The 16,779-nt window shown below is 40.9% G+C and overlaps 1 protein-coding gene across 2 annotated transcripts in view; it reads left to right on the top strand.

Moving 5' to 3' along the window:
- The first annotated feature begins 362 nt into the window (after positions 1-362).
- peak1 (pseudopodium-enriched atypical kinase 1) overlaps positions 363-16,779 on the top strand; it is a 103,925-nt gene continuing 87,508 nt past the window's right edge. For both annotated transcript variants that reach the window (XM_071492827.1, XM_071492834.1), the window contains exon 1: positions 363-549. The gene's annotated coding sequence lies outside the window, so the exon portion shown is untranslated. The remainder of the gene's footprint in view (positions 550-16,779) is intronic.

The raw sequence follows: 16,779 nt of genomic DNA on the forward strand, positions 1-16,779 counted from the left end.
AACGCAACTGACTGTAAAAGATGCTTTGTTTAAAGTGGGAAAAACGCAGGTGTTATGAATAATATTGATGCTGGCTCCCCTCAGCCATGATTACTGCGCGTACTTTATGGCATATTTGCTGCGAAAAAGACACATCAGCAAACGGAAAATGTACATTTTACGCCTTTACAATATAAAAATGTAAAAAAAAAAAGTCCGCTCCGTCTGCTGAGGAAGACCGTGAGATGCTGGTGAAAGCCTGAATTAAATGTCTTGGATTTCCACCCGTTGTAAATGGACGGGCTGGTTGCGCGTTCACGCGGTTGTCCTGGCCAGCCCCAGTGTCCCGGTGCGCTCGCTCCCGCGTCAGGCTGGTGGAAAAAACTGCAGCGGCTGTTGCTGAAGCCACGCAGAGAAGAGCTGTGTGCGAAAAATCACTGGCACTGGCAAGAGTTGAGCCACACACACTCGGATTTTCCTTATTCCCGCCGAGGACGACGTTGTCAAAACCGGGATTTACGGTTGCCAAGAAGTGATAGAAGCGCCCGGGCGATATTCGGCGTCTGAAAGGTAAGGAAAAGTTAGCTAAGGGTTCCCTCTCCCCCAAAATTGAAAGTGTCTCAGCCACAAGTCTCGTCGGTTTCCCTCGGCTGCCAAGTTCCAGTTTGAACGGCAGTGCAGCGCCGTGTCTGTACGAAGAGGCTAACGGCTCCGTGTGGTCACGGTGAAGCTAAATGTCAGATTTGTCCGCGTCCGGAGATGCAAAGACAGCGGAGAAGTTTGCTAGCTGTTGTTAGGTTTCACCGAGCTGACTGATAGCCGCTCACTTCGTAACGTCGCAACAGCCGCTGTCACAGCCGAGTGAGAGCTGAAACACTGGGAAACAACTCAGAAATCCGATGCTGCTTGTTTTGGGTTTGCTCTAAAGTTAGTTTAGCGTACATCCTGGCTTGGAGACGAGCCCGCACCAAAACACAACTTCCCAGTGTTTACAAAATGGGAAAGGCAGTGTTTCACTTACCGACCAAAGAGGGGTTTAAGGACCACCAGGGGTCTTTTACTGAGAGATGGTTTTATTTAAGATATATTTCACCACCTTAAATGTCAATACATTAAGGCAGTGGAGAGATGTCCCAGATACCAAGTTATATGCAACAAAACAAAATGATTTTACTGGAATTTATAATCACTTGTATAATCACTCACCAAGTAATCACTTGGTGAAACTCACCAAGTGATTACTTGGTGAGTTTCACCAAGTGATTTGCCTGATAGACTGATTTGTCAAATAAAAAGTTTCCTCTCCTGCAGATTTAAATTATTTGATTGATATTAATGTAAAATAATTGAAAGGTGAAGTGTATATCTAGAATTCCCCTAACCTACCTGTAAACAGGTGCAGGGGATCATCCTGTCTTGTTCTCCTTTTCCGTCAAAGACCTGTCTTCAACATGTGTTTTCTGACCTTAAGCTGACCCAGTTCAGAGCTACTGCAAAAACTCTGATCACCTCTGTTATCCCCATCATGTCAGGAAATTTACACAGGACTCCATAGTGGGACATGCCTTTACGAAGTGTATTACATAATTGAGCTGCTGTTGTCTACATTGCACCATGAAGAATGTTACGTGTATCTTAGGCATGTTTGGAAGAGCTATCTCTCTGTCCCTGTGAATCAAATGAAAGACTGTAATTACAGCCTAAAGCATTAGATAACACACAAAATGTACTGCAATCAGTACTGTGTTTAATTAAAAAAAAAAACCCTATCTAAACTAAAAATGGAGATTGAGCATGAAAGCTCTGACAAGAGATGACTCACAGTAAATGTTTAACATAAGCATGTATGTGACCAAATTTGAGGTTGTAAGAGGGATGTGAATATGTTTGACAGGTGATATTTTCACCTGTCAACATCTGTGGTCTCAGGTTCTGAACCGTTAAATTAGGTTAGAGGTTCAAAAATAAAACCTTATGCGTAGTCCAAGTATTATCTGAAATGTAGTTCTGGTTCCCATTAAATTATACTGTAGGTAACAGACCACATACAAGAACATTAAAAGCTCTATTTTGTTATTCAGAGCAGGATTTGAAAAAAAAGTGGCAAATTCCTACATCTGAATTGCCTAAAATAAAAAATATATTTGACATTTGAAAAATGACAGTGATTAAATGATGTGATTAATCAATTATGATAAAAGTTGTGGATTAATTTGCTGTCATTTGACTAATCCAGGGGTTCTCAAACCTTTTCACATCAAGGACCTCTAAAGTGACCCAAATTAGACCACAGACCCACATTTAATAACATTTTGTCCCTGAGTCCCCCATCTGATAAGAGTTTTGCTTTTAGATGTTTTATTACAGAGTATTTGAAACCCATGAGAAAAACAGACATACATTAGTGAAATAAATAAGTGAATAAGGGAATTAAATTATTCCCCTTTTTGTTGGAACTCCTCTCGAAGACCCCTGGGGGTCCCCAGACCTCACTTTGACAACTACTGGACTAATCAAAGAACGGACTAATCACTTCAGTCGTAGGTGTACGAGCTTGAACAGTAGAGAGCACAACATGCACCGTAATGTTAGCCACTTAGTTTCTCATCCTGTGTGTCTTTCCACAGATATCACTCATCACAGTATGGGTCAGACCCTGATCTCAGGGTGGGTTGTCGGTGATGATCAAAGTGCTTAAAATTATTGAAAAATATACAAACTATGGTTGGCTTCAGAGAAAAACACCAGCATCAGAGCCCAGCTACTCATATTGTTTAAATCCTAGTTCAGTTTTTCTGCTGAAAACCACAGTATCCTTTTTAACTATTCTGCAAAAGTACTGAACTCTTTTGTTTATGTGAGGAATGTGTTTGTGAAAGTGAAACATTCTTCATTCTCAGTGTCACAAGTTCAGGCCAGTGAAAGTTGAAGTACATTACCACTGGAAACCTCAGTCCATTCAAAACAGACATGGGACCCTTGATAAATGAGATCTTCTTTGTGTATTCATGTGGCTCTGGAGTTGTCAGTTCTTGTTTTTACTTGCTCCTTGCTTTTGTTTTGATTACCACTCGTTGAGTTGACAGCGTCAACAAAGGCGGGCGCCTCACATTGTTACTTCTTCACCTGTTTAAAAAGCAGAGGAGGCGGATTGACTCTGATTTGCCTTCAGATAGGTGCAGATGCCAGTGCCCGAAGTGTGTGGGACAAATATTTGCTGGATTGTTCCCTACATTTCTGAATTGTGAACATACCTGACATTCTTTGTGGTGAGCAACAGGAAGATAGTGTTTTAAGGTGATCTTGGTCTTTTGGTATCACAGGGCTACAAGACGTTTTGTAATTTCCCATGCCTTTGACTGATAGAGATAAAGTCTGACAGTCGTACGCATAAATGATCAGGACAGTTCATGACATTCATGTCTCAGCAGCTGCTCGACAGTCACAAGTATTTTATTTGACTTTCACCTTTCTGTTTGCCATTCTCAGACATTCAGCTGCAGTATTGATCTGTGCTGTTACAGCAGTGTGTTTGAAGAGATAACATAAATGTGACATAAATGACCTTTTCTATTAGAATAGGCACTTTTTGTGTTGTAAGAGAATGTCATGGATGACTCACTGGCCTTGAGGCGCATCATGAAATGGCAGTGCAGTGAGACGTTCAAAATATTCCCTTCACATTGTGAATTGGTTTGAAAGTTGTTTCTGTTTGTCAGAAGGATCAGTGACCCAGACCTTCACCTGAGCTGAGGCTTATCATTATTATTTTATCAAATAGGTTTCGGGAAGTGGATGTAAGTGCCAGTTACGATAAAACAAATTCCAGTCTCGGAATTTTGAATGATTAAGCTGAAGTCTGTAGCTCTCTGCTTGTTTGTCTCTCTGAAACACGCAATTTGAGCATCAAAAGTGCTTAATTCTGCTGCAGGAAAACAGCCCAGCCACTGAATCAATATTTCTCAAAAGCAGAGTCTCTATCCACAGTAAATGTGTTGGTTGTGTTGTTTTGTAGTTCATCACACAGTATATTAAAGATTGCATAAAAAAAACCCTTATGTGTATCAACTTTAATGTGCCTTTTTTTAAATCTTTTACTGAAATATACAAAAAACTAACATTGCACTAATTATTATTGCATAGCAAATCCTCCTTTTGAAAGCATTGAACACAGTCAGTGATAATTTTGGCATTGCAGTAAAGCATGTTATTGGGGAATTTGAATCTAATAAACCATTTTAAGACATTTGCATACACCACACTTACGCTTTTTTCCTCAGGCATAGTAGTATTTGCGATAAAACTGTTGAATTATGTGTGAGAGCAAGCTTTAGCCTGCTTCAAAGACATTGCATAAAACCTTGCCTGAATTCATGTATATTTTTAATTGTGACTGGTAGAAAAAATGAAATGTGTTTCAGATGGGAAAATTCAGAACTGAAGGCAGTGTGTGCTTGTCAGAAACAACCCATAATTTCAAACTTGTTTGTTGGCTAATATGAATCTCTCAAACATTTGTTTTGGAGAACATTCAGTGACATAAATAATAGATAATTTCTTGGTTGACAGAATGAATGTGTACATGTGGGCCCTGAAACAGATCTGGGAAGGAAGTGTCATGTGACATCCTGGCCCTTGACCTCTCCTGCCTGAGCCAGGGCTTGAGCAAGGTAACAGGTGTGACCTAGAGGTTAAAGAGTGTACACACGCACACACACGCACACACACGCACACACACACACACACACACACACACACAGACACGCATATATCCATACTCTCTCTCTCTCTCTCTCTCTCTCTCTCTCTCTCTCTCTCTCTCTCTCTCTCTCTCTCTCTTTCTCTTCTTCTCTCTCTCTCTCTCTTCTTCTCTCTTTCTCTCTCTCAAAGAGGGGCCAGTTGTAATAGTACAGCAATGATACACACACCAGATTAAAATCTTGATATTGCAGTTTTTAAATTGGATTTATATTTATAGTGATGTGTGTGTCTGACCTAAGCCTATAACCTCAGCATACAAATGTAATGTAATATCCGGACTGTAACAACACCTCTCAGTGTGATACCATTGAAAATACTGTTTCTCAGTCCAGGTTCATGATTCTCCTTTTCTATCTATCTAGGGTTTCAATGCCTTGTTCGAAGACAAGGCATTGAAACCCTCCTCACCCCAGGACTCCTGTTCTTTACTGAAGCCTCCACTCTGACCTCGCTTCTATCTACTGATAGCCTGCATGTGAGGTGTGTAGGGGACATGTGTAAATTGTACTTGCATAAAATAACCAGGGTTACTTTGCCTCTCTAAACTGCGTGAGTCTCTGCATGCACATCAGTGACACGATGTGCCACCCACCACCACAAGTAAATACTCCACCTGTGGGAAACACTGCTATTCCAGTATCCTGGTCACAGTTGCCCTTGTGCACATGAATAAATCTTAAAAGTGAACCATCAGTTGACTGAAAATTCTGCCTTTGTTAAGTGATATGTTTGTTAAAGATGTGTCTTTTGTGAGATTCGTAATTAGGATCAACGTCTAAAGTTCCGTTTAACACCAGCTTAACTTTGCATCTCCAAATTGCCTTCTACTCTACAAAATTCAGTCCCATTTGAGATTTCCCAAATGTCACACTCTGTGATGAACAACATTGTTCCGCTTTTTCACCATCAGGAATGTGTCCATGTAGTTGCCCCTTAAACAAAGCACTCCAGGTTTTAGAAGGTCAGTGGAGCCTGATAAAGTGCAGTTTGGGCTGAAAGCCATATCTAAAAACTTCAGCCCTCTCTGCAATCAAGGCAGGGCTGGAACCCAGTTGGGTTTTGTTTTGGATCTCTGGGCTTGATATAATTGGTGTTGGCAGCTCCAGGTCATGGCTTATACTAGAGTACATTTTGCAGCTACCAGGCAATAACATTGCACCTACCAAAAGTCAGGGTAGTGTCATCTGAGTCATCCAGGTGGGAAGATGTCAGAACAAATTAAAGTAATTCACAGGATGCCAGAACTCAACCAAATGGATGGTGAAACATTTTCAGTGCCTGAACAACTCCAGTAGATTATTGATATTTTCTGATTATCAAAAACCCAGTTTTTAAAATTAGAAACCTTATCCTTTAATTGATGTGTATTCCTCCATGATTTGGGATTTGGGTTTATCAACCGAGAAATTATGCATCAGCTGACATATCAGTTCTTGTGTCATGTCAGGTCAACCAAGCGTCATCTTTGTTAGGAGTAAGTTTTGAATCAGTCTTGGATCTGCGGCCTGTCGGGAGAAGGTGGATGATAGAGGTGCAGATCAAAGTGACACTGTGAACTTATATTAAGCCAGAAGGTGCTTACCCTTGTTGGGGTGTTTGATCTGTGAGGGAGGGACAATTCATCAATGTCTCACCAGCAACCTTGTGTGTGCTCATGTTTGTTTGTGTTTCTGTGTGGCCATTTGTGTGCTCATACGCATGTTATACATGTGGTCAAACATTATGTACTGAAGCAGTAAAGTGTGATAAGAGCTTTAACAAGTCAGGCAAAGATTTGTTTCCATATATCCAGCAAAAAGTGACTCATAATACTACAATAATGTGAAAATGTTACTACAAGAATTATATTGTTCTTTGGATTTATTTGTATGTGGTCTAATAAAGTAGAAATTATAGATCAGCTTAATAGTCAAGTCAAGCTTAATAAGATGCCTCTTATCTTTACTGTATTAGCTTGGTTTTCTATGTTGCCTTGCCATTTATTTACTATTTGAAGAGAGTTGATGAATTTTAAACAGTTTAAAATGTTTCTGTTTGACCTTTAAAGGAACATTGACTTTGTAAACATTTGTGATTGTCTGGGTATGTCAAGGCCACGGCTTTGCTGATAAGCTATTAGCTAAGGTGTTGAACTTGAAAATGCAAGTCTAATGAGCTGTTAGCTGAGTTGGGGTTATTATTTATATAAACCTAAAATATTAATCAAAAGGCACGACAGACTGTAGTGAAGATGCTCATATCTATCCTTTAGACAAGTTGTTTAAGGTTGGTCCAGTCCACAAATACTAATTGCTGTTTTCATTAAGTTAGAATGCATTCCAACAAGCCTCTCTACCACAGCTGTTTTGCAGTGCATACAAATGAGGGCTATTAGCTTAGGTGATGACTCCAGTGACTTAACTCAGGCTAAAAGCTGTATGCTGCTGCTCACCCCATTGTCCTTTCACCAAAGTGTGTGACTTTAAAGTGTGTCTCCTCCTCACAGGCCAGGCAGAGTTCAGCTATTCAACATCTCCCAAACTGACTTAATGGGCTGAGGCTTTTGGACTCAGTGATTTAGTGGTGTCAGATATTCTCCATTTGGACTGAATAGTGGGTGTGGGATAAACTACTCCTGCCATCATCATCATCATCCTGTGAGGTCCACTACACAAAGGCTGAGGCAGTGGTAACGTAAGGTCTTTTCATTGTTGACGTCTTCCAGACCTCTCACCTGTCTTCCTGCTTGTAAAAAGCACTATGCTGTCTTGTTATTGTCTACTTAAAAGCTGATTGATGTGGGTCATGTCAAACTTTACATTAGCTGTTTGTTTTTGGTGCTCAGAGGAAAGCAGCTTGGCCATTTCTGATGTTGAATGACCTGATGGTGCACTTCTGTCTCAAAGCCTTCTAAGATTTCACCCTGGCTCTGAGACCGTCCTCAAACCTGGTTCCAGCACCACTTAGATGGGTTCAGTTTGAATTTATCGGAAGGAAAATTGTGGCTCTTGTCTACAGGCAAAGTCAGCTCACTCATTTTATTCAAACTTCTCGTAACAGCATTATGATAGGAGACAAATTTGTGTTCTTTGCGCACAGTTGTTCACACACTTTATATACACTCTGGCCTCAAGAAGAAGAAGAAACCAAAGGCTACATTTGAAGATAACTTCAAGGGTCCATCCAGCTGTGTTACATTCCAAGCTTGATATGCTCTGTTATTTCTCAGGCTCCAAGTAACTAACAGAGCAGTACACGTGAACTAATAAGTGATGTTGTGGCTAACAGCATTCAACGGATTGCTAGGGCTTTTCACAAACAAAACCAAAGAGTCGTCTATCAGGAGAAGGCGTCAGTGGAGAAGGTCATTACACTTTTTTACTCAAGAGTACGAAATACATTTAAAAAGTTTGTTGCAGTTTCCTTACTTGGAGAAGTGTCCAAACCAAACAGAGCTGTTGTTTTGCGAACTAAAATTGGTGACATCAACAAGCTGTGTCAGTCATAAGGCACATTTTAAGTTCACGATTGTTTGAGTCATTGTTATAAATCTTTGCTTATGAAGACTTACATACAATATGTTCAATAACTCATTCTTTACCCGGAGCTGCTGCTAAGCTGCTTTTAAAATCCTTCTCCTGCCCAACAACTTTTTGTCATATTATCATGACAAGTGAAATGCTAGCTTGTGAAAAAAAACCCCATCCCTCTGAGTAAACCTGGTTCTACAATGTCATATATTCACGAACCTGCAAACAGTCCTTGCATTGACAACATGGATTTTAAATATCCAGTCTTTGTAAAAAGATACCGTGATGTTAACTCATGGTGACTTTGTGAATTTCCCTATAGGCCTAAATAAATTATTTCTTATCTTATCTTATTAAATTAATTAATAGTTGTTTAATCAACCCCTCACAGAAAATGACTAATGGCTTTGTAACTGGTAAAGTGGCCATACATCCTGACTATCAGGCTAATCACATTCTTCCCAATACTGTAGACTCAACATGGCACTAAAACGTACAACAAAAGTCTTGTGTCACAGCATAGTGGTGAACATATCAAATTAAGGTCTGTAACCTAATGCATGCATGCATTTGTGTCTCAAACCAACAACAAGGAATATGTCACAATAATAATTAACACTTTGTAGATAATGTGGCCTAATTTTGCAACCATTTAATGCCACTGTCTTTAAAGCGTACTTTGCTACAAACTCTTAACTGTTGAACACTGACTGCATCTCTTTATTATCATGAAATGTAGATATTGTGCCTGAATAAGATATTTCTTGCTCAGAATTTTGCAATCCTGGCTTCTAAAACCTCCCTCAGTCTGAGAACTAACACAGCTTATAGCCTGAGGCTGGAATGGGAGATGGCCAATAAAGACCTAACAATATGTGGTGGGAGATCAAAATCCCAGGATGAATCTGGTTTCCAGTTTCATTTAGAAGCAAAATGTCTTCGGGGTTGGTCCCGCAGTTCTGCCTTTCTGGTTATTAAATCTGGGTGTGGATGGACATGTGGTAAAGCAAATAACTATGAAATACAAATAAAATTCACAACCGACAATGAAGTGACATGCAGTCACATGCACTTAAGCCCACCCAGCATGTGTGCACACCTGCACATGCACACTTTACATTTTCAACACTGCCATCGTGTATCTCTGTAACAGGTGAAAAATGTCCCCCGCATCGACCATGTTTCTGCAGTTAGGCTTTTGATCCAGGAGAGTGTTGGCACAGGTCTGACCAAGTGGTTGCTGCTCTCAGGGATTTGCCTTGACTGAGTCTTACTGTCAAAGACTGACTTTAACCCTGGAAGCAAGTGCCACAGCTCCAAACATTAGCAGCTAGTAGGAAAACAGGAGACCCTCCAGACAAAGCTTGTCCAGGGAGAAATGATAGTGTCTTGACTACACTTTCATTGTAAAGCCATATCTGTGCTTCAGTGTTTCTCTCTTGAATTCTGGATTAGAGCTTTAGAAGTGTTGTTGATACTAAAAGAGTGTTATATGATCTCCAACTTTTAACTGCCTTGATGCTGCATTGAACTCCATATATGGAAGGATAATTCTCCCTTGCAGGATCTGTGGTGATCTATCTACACAAGTATTTGTTTGAGTTAGGGCAAGGCCTCTGTGATTGGTTGTGGCTATGGTGAGGTCAAAACAATTCTGCCTTACTCAAATGTGTTGAGAGCACAAAGGGGTTCTTGCTTTTGGCCAAGTTTTGACCTCACTAACTCTCCTGGACTCACCCTGCATCTTAAAATAACTTGCTACGTGTTGTGCTGAAATCTCTCAGACATACCTTGCTGCTGTTGGACTTGTTTACCATGGTGAACCTGAGCTCTCCCTGCTGTCGGAGATTACAGGCCCTGGATGGGGGCTACTTTCATGCTTCAGTACTATCTTGTAGATTCATCTGAAGCACCGACCTTTCAGGATGAAGTGTGGTAGGTTTTTGGAGGTGCGTTGTGTGAGTCTGCATGTTTGTTGGTTGTCAAAACAGCCGTCAGTTTAACAGATTTGCCTGCAGAAGAAAAACGTCTTATTGGCTGCGCCTTTTGGAGCAGGATTTCCTTTAGCTGCAGGGATGTATTCTGTAAAGTCAAAATATTCTATATGGTTCTTAATTTGCATCGTGTTGAAGCTCAGTGGAATACGGAGGTCTCATAAATTACAGATGAGATGGATGGAGGCGGTGGGTGTGGTGCGTCTCTGCAAATCCACACTTAATAATGGCTCTTCCTGGCACTGCAAATGTGTAAAGCCTTCCTCCACTGTTCTGAATGCTAAACTAGGTCATCGTGACTCACTTATTTCCATCCAAATGTGAAATTTAGAAATGCTCCGCTTCTTATCTCTTGTTCTTACAATAAGACCCCTTGTCTCTTTTTTATGGCAGTTTCTAATCTTGTCCTAATTCAATAATGGGCAGGAACGACTTTAATGCTGCTGTACCTTGGCTTTGGCTGTTTCAGGCTCATTGGGAACACTGTGGTTAGTCCTGTCTTTGTTATGTAGTTGTGGACAGAAATACATGCTACCAGTGCAGTGTGGCCACTGTCTGACACAGTTTTATTACCACATTACACTGCATAGACCATAAACCAAAACATCCCGACATATAAACCCAGTTTCCACTTCATATATACATGTTGGTACTCTTAAAATAATGAATAGTTAGTGTTGATTAGTGTTCACTCAGATGTGAGTTATTCTGATTTTCAAATTAAGTTCAAATTAATGACGCTCTCTTGATTCTGTATGGATGATAAGAGGAAAATTACATTTGGACTGAGTGGAACTGCAAAGACAATCATACTAAACAGTGTTTGTCGCTCTGCATTCCAAGGTGGTGAAGACATTATGCAACATTCATGTTGAAAATGCACCCCAGCGCTCACTACCTCACCACTTGTAAACATCCGCTGCCTGACCTTGCCTGACACAGCAAGACCCTTTTCCGCAAATAATCCTGTTGGCGCTGCTCAAATTAAATTTGCAGACTCACCCCATTTTCAAGTCACCCAGCTGAGTGAAGGCACATCTCATATTACCTTTTTAACTCATACACCCTCCTTTTAGTCTCACATACACACAGGCACACACAGCCCGGTACACGCTGTGATCTCATTAGCAATATTAGTGCATGCCATGTCTCTGTAACAATGACTCCCCCCCGCTCAGTTGTCGTTTGGTGTGTGACGGTATCTGGATCACATGAGGATCGAAATGCCAAGAAAACAAACACTCCCATTCCTTCAGACCCTGGCCCACACCAGGGCCCATACCACAGCTATATCAGGCTGGCAGGCTGACGGGGGCTCCTGGCTGAACGTCTCTAGGGGATGAGACGAGTGTGACGTGTCTGTCTGAGAATGGGGTTTGAAAGCAAGCGTGTAGCACTTTGAACAAAGAAGAAACATAAGTCCTTATTCGGATGAGAGAAGCAAGTTTTGTGGATTCGGCTGTGACTGTGACTGTGATAGTAGGTGGGTGTCCTGCCCAGATATTGGCATTCAGCCACTAGATTTGGGCCACAGAAGGAGGAAGAGGAGGAGGAGGACGAGGAGGAAGAGGAGGAGTTGGGAGGACTGTGATCCAGAGGACTGTTGACTGACAGGAACAGTGGCTTTGTAGAAACTAGCCAATCAGCATAAGACTGGCAAACAAGATCACAGCACAACAAGATCCAGTATTCAGTTCATTTTATATGTCTGGACCCAGCACTGGGACACCATACTGTAAGATCAAGTGAAAGTGTTCAATCAGTTTCTCCCTTTGGTTTTTCCGTGGCACTAATAATGCACTCTGAGGAGGAGTTTCAGTGGAAATGTGGGAAGTGTGTTGCTGAAGAAGATGAAAGATGTAAATGGGGAATATATACACACGTGTATTTACTCTGGCATGCATAATTCTCCCCTGTGCCAGCACATCTTCTTCCCTCTGGGCGAGTGCTGGAGTGGAACACCTGCACCGACACGTGATAGGACTCGGCAAAGATCAGAGGAAACCCTCTCTCTGTTTCTTTTCGGGTCAGAAAAGCAAGGTGGCTCTTTTGGGGTGGAAAGAGCAGCGGGAGGTGTATTTGGAAGATGATAATGTTTCTTACACTGTGATATGTCCCTGCCTTTGTCACCACTTCTCCCTCTAAAATTGACAGATTAATTTGTTGTGATTTGTAAAAAAAAAAACAGTGACCTAAGATGTTCCATGTTAAAAAGGCAGTTCTTGTTATTCAGGGACATAGTGAACTGCTTTTTAAACAAAGGAAGACAAACAACAGCCGCATTCAGACAAGATGGTGATTTTAGTGTTGTATGCACTGTTCAGTGTTTGCATTCCAGTAACCCACTGATGTACTCATGTTTACACTCAGGAAACAACTGTGTTGTAAACCAGCTTTAAAGGAGCTGTTTGTAAGTTTTGCTATTGCTACATAGCCAATGTTAACATTAACAGCTGTTTACTTACCAGTCTAAAAGAAATGTTGCAAGTTCAGCATCAAACTTCATTCCTTTACTCTCCAAGCGCTGCAGTGGAAAGCAACACTTATGTTAACTCTTGTCTCTGTCACGTCTTTCCTCTACTGAATTTACCATGCTAAACAGCTAGCCCCACGGTCTCGGCACTTTCCGATAGGGAATCACTGTAGCCTCCAATCTGTCCCGAAGACGTAGTGCTGCTCAGAGGGCATATTATAACCTGTTATCTTGCAAATGCAACGGTGGCCAAAGCTTTTGTCAAGTGACAATCACCATCACCTGCTACCGGCAAGAAACCACATTCAGTGGCAGAGAAAACTTACAAAAAACTGCTTTAATAGAGAATTTCTGAAACTTGCAGATTTTTTGAAGTGGAGCATAAACTGTCACTGATAAATTATATTTTATTGAGAACTTGATTAATTCATAAGAAATAAATAAAAAGATTTAATTAATTTTCTGTATTTATCAGTAGAAAAATTCATGTTTCAGCCTAAATTAGTTCACTGTTTAAAAGAAAGTTGAAATTTACTTGTTATTTATGTCCCTTTCTTTCTCTTCCTCACTCATACATGTAAACTGTGTGTGTGTGTGTGTGTATGTGTGTGTGTGTGTGTGTGTGTGTATACATATGCCGAATGCTGTAGTTTTAATTAAAAGCTATCTCTTTCATACACGCCTTCATGAATCCCGCATTACATGTCAGCTAGTTAAGCAAGACATGTTAATTTACTTTTACTGTATAAGCAAGAATTTAGCTTGGCTTGGAAGCATGACAGAAAGGAGGACATGCATATTAATCAGGCTGACTTTCTTCATAAAGAGCTTTAATTACACAGGTTTGTCACTGACAGCCAAGGACATAAAGACTAATGATGAAAAGAGGAAATACATCAAACATAAAATGAGGTCAGTGCTCACAGTGTTTTACAGTGTGTATATGGATGTTGCTGTAAAACCTTGTGGTTTAATCGTTTAATAACATTTTATTCTCACCCTCCTCCAGAAAATAACCAGCTACAGAGTCAAGTGATTTCTATTTAGCCATAGAGAAAGTTGCAGGTACTTGTCACTGATAAGATACAGGAGAATTTAACCAGCATGAAGCTGAGAGGAAACTGTAACTTACTCACTCAAGAGTTTAATTGTAAAGCATTTGGCTGCTGTGTTTGGATTTCTATGCAGTGCACATCTTAGAGGGGGTTTACGCTGGATTTTACTCAACACTCTGTGTGGTTTGCTGAATTTCCTTTGTTGACAACTGATGCCATTCTTTTTATCAGAAACACACAGCTTTCTGCGACAAGCCTACTTTTGACTGAGAGGTTTTAGCTTTCATGCTGATCCCATTTGCTGCGTCCTCTCACACACTTGTATCTTTATTATCTACAATTCACATACATAGAGACCTCTGGTGTGTGGTTGGCTGTTAACATGTCCGTCAAACCTTTGTGGGGAATAGAAACTATACACCCACAGTTGTCAAGATGCTGTGTGGATGTTGTAAACGTGCAGCCCACGTTGTAAAATTCCATAACAATTATGTCTTTAGTCCGCAGTCTCCTGAAACGATGGGGAAGGGAGGGTAGGAAATCCAATTTGCTTTCAATAAGTGAGTTACCCACAGACCACAGCTCAAATTCTGTTTGTTAAATGACAGCAAACGTGTTCAGTAATTATTTTTTTTAAGAGAAACAAAACCCTAAAGCCTGACATGTACAAAAAACAGGGTAATGTGACAGACAAGCAAATCTCTGATTTATTGGTCTTTTGTGGTAGGTGATGTTGTTCTCTAAGTAGATTTCCATTACTGACACAGTTTCTCAGTTCATTAAGATATCAAGTGCAGGGCTCTCTCCAAAACATCAACCATAAAGCTCAATGTAACACTTTGCTTAAAAAAGAAAAGTCTTTTGCTGCCACTATAGTGATTGTAAAGTGAGACATGGAGCTTGGAGGGAGATTATCTCTTACAATTAGCTTTACAACAGCCTTTAGTGTGGATTTAATTCTATAGATACATTCTTCATATGCTGAATACATCATGCCGCAGGGTAGCAATAAAACTGTGATACCGTACCCCTACACAAGTTAATAGGCTTCCCCAGAGCGTGTGAGCTTGATCCTGAGTGATGTCTTTAAGCTGCCCTATTGAGTTTACATCGCTCCATGTTTTATCTGGCTTGCTGCAAGTGGAGACAGTTTTAATGGTCAGTCTGTGTTTTTCTGTCTAATCCAGTTCTGTGTTTTCTTTGTACCAACTGCAGATTCTAGAGCTTGGTTTGGTCTGTCGATCTGTAATTAGTCCCAACCATAAACAACCGGAATACCGCTGAGCATTGCCACGGGTGGCTGCCCTCACCACGACAATCTGGAGTTTCCCTTTTGTCCTCAGATGTGTCTGATGTAGAGCCAGCTGCCCGCCCTGGGAGCTGAACAGTGGGCCTTCCGTATGGAGAGAGGGGAAGAGAAAGCTGGGGAGTTACAAGAATGTGAACGGAGATAATGTATAAATACCAGTGAAAGAAGAAATGGGAAAGAGGAACATACCTTGTAAAGACTGTGATAAAAGAGGGTGTTGTTAAGTAGTTGTGTCCAGGAGATGTCAGACTCCTTTTCTGTCCTCCTGCAGAATCATATTTAAATATAGAGTCTGATGCCATCTAAATGTGATGCAAGTCCTCATCTCTTGGATCAGCATAGATGCTTTTTCTGCCCTGGCTCCAAGATGTACGATGATGACATCATGGCTAATGTACTACTGGGTAGCGCTCCATTCCAGTCATTTGTCTGCTCGTCTGACAAGCATTCTCTTTCTTTGTTATATCAACTCAGTCACTTGTCACAGTCTATCCAGGCTGACTTTTCCTCAAGATGCTTGAGTCATGACATAATCCCTTTGCCATGGAGACAGAGTGGCTGGCTTATGTTGGGTTAGGTTGGAGTAGACGTGTGTGTCTTTTGTTGATAGGCCCTATTTTTTTCAAATGGTGGTCCAACCCTATGCCTGATTATGTATTTACAACCATGTAGACATTGGATTTGACCTGGGGCATCACGCCTTGGAGAAAATCTCTGTAATTCTTCCTCTGCAGCCCCAGTATCTCTAAAACTTTCTTTTTATCTGGGAGGCTCAACTTTCCAGGCTCTTGTAAAGGTCATGGTGAACTTGTGGTTGTTGTCTTGGGAATAAGGTCTTGGCCTGAAGACATTCACATGGACCATTGCAAACAGTCGTCTGCCCCTCCTATGGCCTGCTAGCTGACTTAGCCCACTGCACACATAACCAATCAAGGCACATGGCTAAGAGGAGGAAACATCTGTGCACTTCATGCAGACACCAGAATCTTATGTGAATGTTAAGGACCACACTGTGTCTTTCCTGTCTGTCAGTGTAATTTGTAGTCTGAAAAAATACTCAATTTGTGTTAAGTCTTGTGTTTTATTTGCTATAAAAATAAAACAAAACAGGCTCTTGTCCCAATAATAATATTCACCAAGTAAAAAAATAAACAATTTTTTTAAGAACAGTTTTTCCAGAGTAAGGAATTCCAGAAGTGTCAGTTTCAGTTTAATGATGCCTAATAGCGTCCTCCTGACAGTCATCTCCTATAGCTTTACACTGTCTTTCCCGGATGAACAGCATTGTAATAAACTAGCATGTCAGTGTCTTTGAAACTCTCTCTAGCTCTACATGGTTTAGGGGCGAGTATCATGCTATCATCCTTTGATTCAGGTTCTGTTGAACTTGGCATGTTTCCTTTCCATAGGGATCTCTCAGTCTTAGCTTGAGTGAAAGATCAAAGGCCCAGTGCATGTGCATATTGTCCAATGCTCATGCTGTAACCTTTTCAAATCTTGCACTCTCAACTTCAGTATTCTGGCAGGCCAACTCACACTTCCTTTTGGTCTCAGAGTGATCATTTGACAAACTTTATGCATGAAAGCTGTCCGTCACGGCATCATAACGTCAGCTTGTAAAGCAAGAATGCCTGTTGAGGTATTATACTACATACACAGCTCTGCGAGTGGGTGCAAACTGCAGTAGTGCAATAAAACA

The sequence above is a fragment of the Trachinotus anak genome, unplaced genomic scaffold (assembly GCF_046630095.1).
Source record: "Trachinotus anak isolate AG129_WGS33_773 ecotype Australia unplaced genomic scaffold, CSIRO_AGI_Tana_v1 ptg000002l, whole genome shotgun sequence".
In the NCBI taxonomy this organism is placed as follows: Eukaryota; Metazoa; Chordata; class Actinopteri; order Carangiformes; family Carangidae; genus Trachinotus; species Trachinotus anak.